Genomic DNA, 12458 nt, shown 5'->3' on the forward strand with positions numbered 1-12458 from the left:
CTGGCCCTGAGCTAACATCCATGCCCGTTTTCCTCCACTTTACATGTGGGATACCTACCACAGCATGGCGTGCAAAGCGGTGCCATGTCTGCACCCAGATCCAAACCAACAAATCCCAGCCCTCTGAAGCGGAACGTGCACACTTAACCGATGCACCACCAGGCTGGCCCCCAGTAGTTTTAAGAGTGGAGATTATCCAGGGAGTGTGATAAGCAGAGCAAGTATACGAAAAACTATACCAATGCTGTTGGGGAGACAAGAAAGAATGTTGGGAGGGGGCCTGCCCCGTGGCCGAGTGGTTAAGTTTGCTCGCTCTACTTCAGCGGCCCAGGGTTTTGCCGGTTCAGATCCTGGGCACGGACATGGCACCGCTCATCAGGCCATGCTGAGGCGGTGTCCCACATGCCACAACTAGAAGGACTCACAACTAAAAAAATATACAACTAGGTACTGGAGGGCTTTGCTGAAAAAAAAAGGAAAAAAAAAAGGATGTTGGGGTCTATAAGAACTGGAGAATCCATGGCCATTCCAAAGAGAGTAGTTGATATTCAGCTCTAGTTAAGTGTTGCCATATGGTACTCTGCACATCCAAGGTTAAGAAAGAACTTCACATTTTTCAAAAGCTAGAAATATAGAGTTTTACATAAATCTTCTAGGTTTTAAATGTAGATAACTAATTTTTTAAAAAATGTTTTATTATTTAAAAACACTATGCAGGCTAAACAAAACACTTAGCTGGAAACCCAATTGTTGAAATTTTTGTTGTAGAGAGTGCAAAAAGGAAAAACCAAGGAAAACATCAGGATTTAAGAATCAGAATAAGCCATACCTACTAACCAGGTAGAGGAGGAAAAGCTATAGAAGGAAGAGTGCAGTGTCACAGAAGCAAAGAGGGCAGAGTTTTGCAGGGGGAAAGAGTGATCAATTCTATTGAACAAAGCAAAAATGCCTAATAATATAAGAACTTTAAAATGTCCATTGGGTTTAATAATTGAAAGCCTCTTGATCCTTACTTTTCATTGTCAAGCCAAAAGTAATCATAGCATTTTTGTTAAGTACTCTCTTAGTATAATTATCTTCTACTCTGTATTTTAGTTATAATTATACATGGAGGTATAATGAGCTTTGATGTAAGAGGGACCTGAGTTCAAATTTCTACCCCACCAAGTAAATTAACCTTTCTGAGTCTAGTTCATTCCTCTGTACAAAGGGGGATCAAGTTATAGAGCCATAATGAGGATTAATGAAACACCTAGCACAATATTTGGCATATAACCACTACGTCCTAGGAGGTACTCAAATGTTGCTGGACAGATAGTTGGGGAAAAAAATTTGTTTTTGCCCGTGTCTCTACCTACCTAGAAGATGCCAACCAGCCTTAGAGGGTATCACTATCAAGATTAATGGCCTCCAAAATAACTCATTAATTTCAGCAGGTTAATTAATATCTATGAGCTTGAACCTGCACTCTAACTGTCTCTTCCTCTATATTAAATCTAATTTAAGGCAAACAAGAATAACTACACCTTAGATTCTAGAGTCTGAAGATCATGTTCAACTCACTGGCTTCAGTCAGCCTAAATCTGCTATAGATGTTCTAAGTCACTAGTATCCAACTTTAAGTGGTGAGAGACCTAAGTTAAAACTCTTAGGGATCCAAGGAAGGGTTATAAAGTTTTCAGAAAATCCACTCCCACCTTCAAACACTTTTTTCGCATGGCTTCCAGGACATCACAGGTTTTTGGTTTTCCTTCTACCTCTCTGACCACTTCTCCATTGCTACTCTTCTCCTCTACCAGCCTTTAATTGTTAAAAGTTCACCAAGTTTTGGTCCTAGGCCTTCTTTTCTTCTCATTCTATACTTTCTTTTCAAGAATGTCTAATTCATATACATGGCCTCAATTATTACTCATTATTTTCTTCAACAAATTATCTATATGCTTAAGTCTCTCAGTTATATATCTGGGTCAGATGTCAACTCCAAATTCCAGACTTGTATATATATCCACTTGCTTACTCAATAGCTCTTGGCAGTCTCTCCAGCCTCCTTGGCTTATCCACCTGTCAACTCTCCCAATAAGAGGCTTATGACCTCAAGGAGACTGATTTCTTGGTAGTTTTTCTAGTCTCCTCCATCCCTACCACCACACATACACAGACAAAGGGTAAGCATCCTCCAGCATCTCCTATTCAGTCATGACTGCAGAGACCAGAAACTCTCTTCCTTACCACCTATATCCAGTATTATTTTTTTTTTTAAAGATTTTATTTTTTCCTTTTTCTCCCCAAAGCCCCCTGGTACATAGTTGTATATTCTTCGTTGTGGGTCCTTCTAGTTGTGGCATGTGGGACGCTGCCTCAGCGTGGTTTGATGAGCAGTGTCATGTCCGCGCCCAGGATTCGAACCAACGAAACACTGGGCCGCCTGCAGCGGAGCGCACGGACTTAACCACTCGGCCACGGGGCCAGCCCCTATATCCAGTATTTTTAAATCCTTCCTTTACCTCCCAAGTATCCCTCAAATCCAGCCACTTTTGCCTCTATTTCCAGTGTGGATCAATTTACCAACCTCACCTCCCTGGACTATTGCAATTGCCATCTAACTGGATCCTTTCCTATCCGCCTATTAAATTCTCACCTATCCTTCAAAGCCCATTTCAACATCATCATTTCAAAGAAAAGCTTTACCTGACCCCCTCAAGACAAAAAACAGGCAAATTCATTGAGTGTACATTATATGCCAGGCATTCTTCTAAACAATGAAAATGTATTAACATACTGAATTTTCTTAAGCCTGAAATAAAACTATCTTTATTTCATAGATGAGGAAACTGAGGAACAGAGAGAGAAGTAATTTGCCCAACATCCCACAGCTCGTGAACAGTGGTGCGAGATTCAAATTTTGGCAGTGTGGCTTCAGAAGTCACATTCTTAACTACCTACTGTACTATGTAACTAGGTTACATGCCCTATTAAAAATTCTCTTGTATGACCATCAACTGATGATTGGATAAAGAAGATATGAGATACACACACACACACACACACACACACACACACACACACACAATGGAATACTACTCAGCCATATAAAAGGATAAAATTGTCCCATTCACAACATCATGGATGGACCTTGAGGGTATTGTTAAGTGAAATAAGCCAGATAGAGAAAGATGAACTCTGTATGACTCCACTCATAGGTGGGAGTTAAACATGTAGACAAAGAGATCTGATTGGTGATTATCAGGGGAAAGGGGAGGTAGGGGTTGGAAACAAAGGGTGAAGTGGTGCACCTACAACATGACTGACAATCATGTACAACTGAAATTTCACAAGGTTGTAAACTATCATAATCTTAATAAAAAGTTAAAAAAAATTCTCTTGTAACATCCATAACTTCTTTTTTGTAGTGGAGATTGAATAACTGATTATATGATTGTTTGATGTCCACTCCTCTCACATTAGAATGCAAGTTCCACAAGGGCAAGGACTGTGTATGACTTGTTCATTCCAATATTCCCTTTGCTTATCAGGTAGTAAGGGGCATTCAATGTACTTTTGTTGAAGTAATGTTTTTTCAACTTCCAGTCAAGGTGTGTGGGAGTGGGGCTGCAGAGGGGTATTGGGGAGGTTCCTGAGCAAAAGCAAGGGCTTCCCTCAGACTGCAGAGATAGTAAACAGGCACTGGCACATTTCCTACCAGAAACATTCAGAAGAGACATTATAAAATCATAAGCATCTTCACTTTTTAGTCTACAGCAGACACAGCTTTTAAATATAGCAAAAGGGATTGCATGCAACACACATAAAAGACGATGATCACCACCACTGAAAGTAACGAAATTTTAGTTATTTCCTTTGGGCTTGGGACCATAAAGCCTAAAGCTGTGGCTGTGGCAAAAAGCGAATGGATGACACTATACCCATGAGTTAAAAATAGGGTATGGACTCATTTTTAAGTCAGCCTCATTGTAATTTTTTTCCAGTAAAACTCTGGAGTTTTGGCCTAAGTCTAAAGACAGAAAATAAGAGGCTAATCTTTAAGGATCACTGCCCTTAGGTCAAGTTAGACTGGATCTGAAGAAGCTCCTCTTCACTGGCACATGGTCACCAAGGTGAAAATAACATTCTGGGTTCCAGATGAGGAATAGCTAACTGGATCCATATATCCACCTTGTATGACACCACTTTTAAGCATTCAGCATAAGTAACAATATATATAATTTAGGTAACAGAGTCCTGGTCCTTTTTATGCCCCCCAACACCAGTCTTGCGTGCTCTACTTTAACTGGGCCAAGTATACATACATTTGTTCAGTCTAACATAAAAATATAAACATTTACTTAATTATTTATGAGGGATTGTTTATGTTACAAAAGTATGTGTGACGGGTTGAAGAAACATAAAGCACTGTTATTATCACACTTGTGCCTCCAGGTACAAAAAATGACCTCAGTGACAAGGGACTGTCGAAAATTTAGTGAGCTTCTCTGACTTACATTGGCTAAAAAATGGAGTTATTTGCAAGACTGACCAAGTATAGAACTTAAAGTATTTTACATAATCTTATCTTCAAAATACTAAGTTAAATAAAAGAAACAAAACATTATTCTTTTTTTCCTTTTGACAGAGATACAAAAAGAAATTTTACATTTTCCAGGTTCTACAACTGCTAAAGGTACAGCTTTAACAGGCTACCGATGCCTACTTGTCTGACGTTGTGGTCAAAGACAGTTCTCCCACAGGGGTGAGCACTGAACTTTTCAATGGGGGGAGGCTGGATAATGAATGGGGCTTTGAAGTCCAAAAGACCAGAGTCCTACTCCTGGTTAAGTTACCTAACCTTACTAAGTCTTATTTTTTCTCTTCTGTAAAATGAAGCTAACATCACATACATTTCAGGGTTATTCTTAAGCTTAAAAGATAACGTACAATGTTTGGCACATAGTAGGCAAATAAAAAGGAGTTTATTATTCTCTGTCCAATAATTTGAAAAGAATATCACCAAAGGTTTCTCTCAAAGCAAAATTACTCCTTAGAGACCTGGCTGAGCTGATCTGCCAAGCAGAATGGTGGGATACTGAAATAGATGTAAAAGTTTCACAATGAGAATAGCAGGACTGCTGGGCAGGATGAAAGGACTCTAGTACTACTGTGCTGAGAAAGCAGTACAACCCTTTAACCTCAAAACCATGGAAAAGACTTCAACCAGCACTGGTGTCTAGGGCAACATCCAGGTAATTCAATTAATCATTTTTGTGTTAGTAGGAATGATGCCAGTGTCTGTCTCATAGCACTCCATTTACTTCAGAATGCCTGCTTGTGGGAACTTATAGTTTTCCAACTAATGAGGCTGCCCCTTGGTAGTTACATGCCCAGATCCAGCTGCCTCAACTTTTGACTCCCATGACTGAGGAGAGTAGTGAATGGAAGGGACCATTACCTATATTTACTTAAGACCTCATGAGAAAGGTCCTCCCAACAAGAGGAACACCTGAAAAACAGACAAAAGCGCTACATTTTACAGGAGAATTGATGTGTAAATAAATAAAGAGCTGACTAATGTGCTCCACTCCCCAGACAAGGGGGGAAAAAAAAGAATGATTGAGTACTGACTGGAAGCAGTGAAGAAAAACATCAAGTGAAAGTTCAGTGTTCATGCACCTTGGTAGCCTCTTTTCAAAAATCTGGAAAAATACCCCCAGTTACTCAGTTTACTTGGGTAGATGTAGATCTGATAAAATCATATTCTATTACAAAATCCTACTATGATTTGGGCTCTAAACAGGCAGCCAAACTACTGAAATCACTGGTTTCTTCTAGAACCTCCCAAAAAGAAATTCCCATATGACTAATGGGACAATTAACTTCCGAATATCCATGTCCCAAAGAAATAATTCCCAAAGATGTAGTATATCCCCAAGTATGGAGGGGAAGAAAAATGAAAGCAAGATATTCCAAAAGTTTCTATAATGACCATGAAAGACAATCTGAGAAATGTGAAAGACTTTTACAGCTCTTGAATATCCTTCCTGTCAGATGAAATTAAGAATTCAGTTAAGGGGCTGGCCCCGTGGCCGAGTGGTTAAGTTCGCGCGCTCCGCTGCAGGCGGCCCAGTGTTTTGTTGGTTCAAATCCTGGGTGCGGACATGGCACTGCTCATCAAGCCACACTGAGGCAGCATCCCACATGCCACAACTAGAAGGACCCACAACGAAGAATATACAACTACGTACTGGGGGGCTTTGGGGAGAAAAAGGAAAAAATAAAATCTTTAAAAAAAAAAAGAATTCAGTTAATATATCCTTTCTCAGAAAGTTACTAACATAGTTTTAGGAGAATAACGGACTCTCAAAACAAAATGCATTATTACGAAATTACTAATCACAGGAATACTGGGACATTACCAAAAGGATTAGAACTATCACATTTAAGGTACTGACATACAGGAGAGAAAAGCAGCACAATCCTATTATTATCTAGCAATTTCAGTAGCATGTCATTTAATTAATGTTTTAAAAAATGAAATAAAGTCTGAAAATACCAAATAAAATGAAGCCATACACAACAAATTTCTCTGGAAATGTATACTGGAAATAAAATCAGGGATGTTTCATTCTTTAAATAACAAAGTTAATCTTTTCTTAATAATTATGCATAAGAGTAAATAATTTTAAAATCCTTGGTGCATCTTTGAAATTTTTTTGTACTTTTATTTGAATGTGACTGAGTCTGCTGTTCTGGGAATTCTTTTCAAACAAACTAGTGAGAACACACTTGGATGGTCTGAATTTGAAGAGGCTAGAACGTTGTCTAGGTTCCTTACACTATTCCACTGCTCGGGATATTTTCCTGGATCCATCCCTGCTGAAGACGAATGTAGAGCAATTTGCTAGATCAGTCTACTGTCTGCTTATACCTGCTGGATTTTTGATTATCATGGAACATACATTAGTGGATAGAAGTTCAGTGTTTTATTCTTAAAAGTCTCTTGCTGAAATCTGAAGGCAAGAATTAAGATATTTTAAAGTTGACCATTTTGTGACATAAACAACGAAGAGCTTAGTGAAGGACAGAAAGTAATGGACAGTTAAAGGGAAAAAAAAAATGTTACCCACAGATTAGATTAATGAGAAATCTCAGAGACTAACATACTCTGTAGTTTAAAACTATATAAAACATCCAGTAACTACAAAGAGGTGGAGTTATTTTGCAATACAAATACAATGAAAATCTTAAAGGCAATATGAAAGAGAAAACACACACAAAAAGCTAAATTGCAGCTTCGTATGCTTGCATACACAAGACAAAACTGAGAGGTCAAGGAGGGGAAAGGTTATTTAGGATAAAATTTGCATTTTTTTAATTGGTTAAATAAACTTTTAGGCAATAGCAAATGGTTCACACAACAGCTCTAAGGGTCTCTCTGCATTCCTTAAAAGGCCTCAGGAAGATGGAAGCAAAAACGCACAATGTTGGTGAATTAAAACAGAAAGCAAAGTCAACAAAATCCTAAGAGGAGGATGAAAGGAGGACCACCAACTTTGTGAGGAAAAGAATAAAAAATTAATTAAAGAGGAGATATAAAAAGTTAAGCTGAGTAAGATATGAAATGATAGTCTATCAATGAATCAAATGCTAAAGGTAAAATGGTAAATACTAGGTTAGTCACAGTAGTGCAAGGGTAGGTCATGCAAAGACCTGCAGATCAGGGACTTGCTCAAATACAAGTCCAGAAGTGGAGGGACTTCTAGGGGTGAGGGTGGAGGGTCCAGAAAAATATTTGTCTTCTGTTTATCCCCCAGGTATTAGGCTCAATGTAAGCTCAGAGGATAGCTTAACTCTTGCAGGGCTGTGGACAAATAGTAACTTCCAAGCATTTAGCATTCATCCAAACGCTCTGAAAATGTTACAGTATTTCCACAGACGAGAATATCAAATCTCATTCTTTCAATAAGCAAGCACATTTCTTGGCACTCACAAATTAATCTTAAATGGTACTTTGGCTTAGAAAAATCTCACCCTTTTTTAAAGGAGATGTGTACAATGGTTCCTTTTAAAGAACGATCCCCTCATCATCCTACATTACTTATCAGAAACTCGACCTTTCTTCACATAAAACGTCAAGTTTTTCCAGTTTCAACCAAAGCTCTGCAGTAGTGGTTACCACAATACCAAGATTCTTCCACCCCATCACCCAGCTATGCTGCCGATAAGGCTGTCCCAGGGAAATACAAGATCTGTGTTTCCTGGTGATTCACAACTAGCTCAGTAGATTTCTATCTATTTCTACCATTTTCTATCCATGTCTAAATGGATTTTGTCAACTTGGGAACTGACAAAATCAAAGGGCCAGATGCAAAGGACAGATCAAATACGGGGAAGGTGTGAACTGTGCAAGTACCCATACATTATTCCATCAAATCCCTTATCCCAGTGCATTCATTACTCCTTTGCTACTTTAGTTTTAAACCTTTCCCCCAAGCCTGTTTCTTCACACACATGCCTACCCTCTCTTTGGCCAACGTCCTTCATCTTGCCGTGCAGACCCATTGGCATGCCACTCTTGCAACCCAGGTCTTCTTAAATGGAAAATGTTGTTTTCCTTATCATAATTCTTCTTTTAAGGGGTGGGATAATTCCAAAATACTTGGAAGGAGACATTTCTCACGTTCTGGCCCTAAGAGGCCGACCACAATTTGTCCTGAAATCTAAACCAATTTCATGGCCAATACAAAAAAAAATTCCTAAGTAGAAGACATTATCTAATTAAATAACAGAGGACATTAGTATTCAAATCACAAACTCACCTTCTATTATCTAAAGTGCCCCACACAGAGAAGCCCTCAGTTGATGCTAAAGATAACCCAGCCACAGAATCCCTGACTGAATTGATAGGCTCAAAACAACATGAAGAGTAAATAATCTCTGGATGCTGGTGTGATGGTAGGATGCAGGAGACACCGACAATGCAGCTCCTCTGGCTTGTGTTTGGGGCGTTCCACTGTCTACTCTTGAAAAGAAAAACACATCGAGTTCTAAGTCTTTGACTTCTGGCTCACTATGCTCACTCATTGAAAAGAGACTCGTCCACTAAACACCTATACTCCTATACACCTCCACTATACAGGTCTTCTGGGAAAAGCTTAATCACTTCAGGACTGCCCTTTAAAAGGTAGGAGCTGCCGCATTTGTACAGCCGCTGCAAAGGCAGGGAAATTTCCTGCAACACTAGAGACAGGTAAATAAGGAAACTGCATTCGCTCCTAGGCAGGGGGAGGGGTCTTCTGCCAGGGAAGAGTTTACATAATGCAACAGAAAACCAGTGAGCTCTGCAGACCTGTCAACGGAGATGCAAGGCTTGAGTGCCTCTCTTCCCACCATCTCTATACACTCTCCAATATCCTGCTCTTCTCTGCCAAAGACCCACAGAAATTACACCTAAGAAGGTACAGTAATCTACACACGCTCACCCCAAGCTTTCCTATTCACTTTTATTATTAAAATAGAAAAACTAAGGAAAAATGAAAGAGAAAGAAGAAACCCCCCCTAACCTCCCACTTCTGAGTCCAAAGTATGGAGTAACCAAACAGAGCCGGGGAGATTTCCCCCCCTCTTGAAGGGGCAAGGAGAATAAGGAGCTGCCTCAAATCTACACCACGCCCAGTATGCAGTGACAAGCCCTAAAAACTCTACAGCGGCCGGGGCAGTCCCCTTCGCGGCCCGACCTGACTCGAGCCCCGCGGCCCGGCAGCCGCCCTCTCCCCCGGCCTCTCACAAAGGAGAATGGTTCAGTCCAGAGCATCACCCAGCACCTGATCCCTCACAACCGGGGGACGGGCAGGGGGCGGGGGAGCGAGGAGGACGAGTTATTGAAACCAATTCTAAGAGCCTTAGCTTTTTCAAGGACTTCTGGACCAGCACTGAGGAGCGGGTGTGAGCAGAATCCTACCTGAACAAGTCCTGGTGCTTCCTTTCCAGCCAGCGAGCGTTTCAACTCACCCTTTCGGAGAACAAGGCGCCTTCCGGCGGAGCATGGCCAGGCCTCGCCTCAACCTAGCTTGCTAGTAGTCCATTCTCCTTCGGCTCCGCCCACCTACGATCCGCTCCACCAATGGCAGGGCCGAGGCCAGGCCTCTTCCAGCAGGGTAGTGTGAGCGCCATTCAGGAAGTCCCTTGAGGGTGGGAGGTCCTAAAAGGCTGAGAAGGGTACGTAGGCAACCACAGATATGCCTGATTGAAAAGAAAATCTGGCGGTTATCTCACCTCTGACCGCTCAGTTTACAGGAGTTCAGGCCTCTCGGAGTATTTTTTTGACCCCCGCCATTGGGGGCGCTCTAAACTGAAACTACATTTAGGTACCTGTTTCTGGGAAGCCATCTTGGGTCGGGCTAGTGCCTTGGGCACCGGGAGGAGGAAGGAGTGGTTGAAGAATTTGAAGCCCTTTTCGGTGTTCTGTCGGACTGCTTGCCTCCAGCCCCAACGTGCTTTATATAATCAGAATGCCCTTCAGTCGCCATGGGGAGAAACTGGAATAATGCTGAATATGGCTAGAGGCCACCACCACCCTCCTCTCATAGGAGTGAAGCGATCTCACCAAATCAAAGAAACAAAAATGAATTCTTGGAACGAGAGTGAGTTTTCCTGGTTCCTGGGATAGTCCTTTATAGACACCTCACTCCAGCACATGACCAACATAGGTTATGTGTCTATTCTAGGTGCTTCTAAGCCATACTCTTCACTTGCAAGTTTTCCAGTGTTCTGACTGACGGCACAGAGGGCTGAGTCAGTGGGAAATGAGAGGATTTAGGGAAAATTTTCTTTTTTAATGGCCTAAATTCATCAATAGACCCAAACTACTTATGAATACAGATAGAGCAAACGATAGAGGAGAAATTATATGTAAGGAGGAGGGCCATTAGGGGACAACCTTGGAAACCAAATTGGCTGCAAAGGGTAATTTTCTAACTACTGCATTTAAATTGGAAAGGAAATAATTTTATTGTAGGTGAAATTCTCTTGCACTCAATGAGAAAGGTTTTCTGCTGTTTCTTAGTGGAAATCTCTACTGCTATTACAACTTGCAAGTTTTCATTTTTTTAACTGGTGAGTGAAGGGAGTCATTCCAGATCATTAAAGGAATTTCTCAAGGAATAACATATTTGCATGGTCTACATGGTAGGAGCTCAGAGACCTTAAGAAGTCATATGAGTCACTATTTTATCAGAACGGTGATAAGACTTGGCCAAATACATTTCCCTGTATATTGAACAAAATCTGTTGGCCAAATTCTCCCCTGGCTACTGCTGTCATTATAATCAAACTGGAGGTTAGTATTAGGAGTTATCAAAACATTGTGTTTGTAAATGCATATACAGACATGATCTTAATACTTTCTAGAATAAGAACCTATTATCCTTCTGCTTATTTGGTACAAAATAAATCTGCTGTCAAAGGAACCAGTTAAGGCATCAGAGAAAGGGGAAAGGGTGTGCTTTGTATAATAATTTCTGTCCCCTTTAATGATCTATAAATAGTATGATTTAAACTGCTATAAATGGTATGATTTCCAATGGTCCTGGCCTTCAAAAACCAATCAACACCCTTAATTATCTCATAACTACTATTCTTTATGTGGCAGTGGGAGATGCACTTTCTATAATTCTTCATGACCATTTCGCTCAGAACATCAGCAATGATCAACAGGTCACAAATTTGCCCAGATACTTTTGTTTCTCATGCTTCCCTTACAATTGGTGAAATACCCAAGTACAGAAGGTTATGAGTGGTGGGTAACAGAACTGGATGTGAGATTTAGGATTAAAAAGACATGCTCCAAAACAGCAAAATAGTATCCAGTAATGACGGAAAGCAGCAGCTCTAGGGAGAAAGCTGTCTTTGACCAACGCTCTAAGGCCTCCCAATCAATGAAGATTGTTTTGGTTGGTAAAGAAAATCTCCTGTACAAAAAATATAAAGTTCCATTTAGTTTTGTCCCTGGAGTAAGGGAGCAGGCTAATCCCAAATTCAACAGCCTCAAATCCTTTGTGGAACGAGGTCAGATTTTAAAAAACAAAACAAAAGCATAATCAAAGCAACACCCCAAATGTCTTCCAACTTGCTGTAGTGCAGTGTTAACTATTACTACTACTACTGAGGGCAGAATCCAGTATAAAATGACTGTTTCTCAAGAAGGCTTCTGGGGCCGGCCTCGTGGCTGAATGGTTAAGTTCGCCCACTCTGCTTTGGTGGCTGGGGCTTTCGCTGGTTCAGATCCTGGGCACGCACACGGCACCGCTCATCAGGCCATGCTGAGGCAGTGTCCCACACAGCACAACTGGAGGCACTCACAACTAGCATATACAACTATGTACTGGGGGGCTTTGGGGAGAAGAAAGAGGAGGAAAAAAGAAGATTGGTAACAGATGTTAGCTCAGGTGCCAATCTTAAAAAACAAC

General features: G+C 40.8%; 1 protein-coding gene across 7 annotated transcripts in view; it reads right to left on the bottom strand.

Annotated features, from left to right (window-relative positions):
- Window positions 1–10076, bottom strand: part of CHD8 (chromodomain helicase DNA binding protein 8) — a 57964-nt gene extending 47888 nt beyond the window's left edge. For 4 of the 7 annotated variants that reach the window (XM_070504018.1, XM_014844421.3, XM_014844422.3 and 1 more), the window contains exon 1: window positions 9953–10076. The gene's annotated coding sequence lies outside the window, so the exon portion shown is untranslated. Of the gene's footprint in view, window positions 1–8810; window positions 9014–9952 lie in introns of all 7 variants that reach the window. The other 3 variants (XM_044765291.2, XM_070504020.1, XM_014844423.3) reach the window with 3 other exon arrangements.
- Between the last annotated feature and the right edge of the window lie 2382 nt (window positions 10077–12458).

Source organism: Equus asinus, chromosome 2 (genome assembly GCF_041296235.1).
Source record: "Equus asinus isolate D_3611 breed Donkey chromosome 2, EquAss-T2T_v2, whole genome shotgun sequence".
Classification (NCBI taxonomy): Eukaryota; Metazoa; Chordata; class Mammalia; order Perissodactyla; family Equidae; genus Equus; species Equus asinus.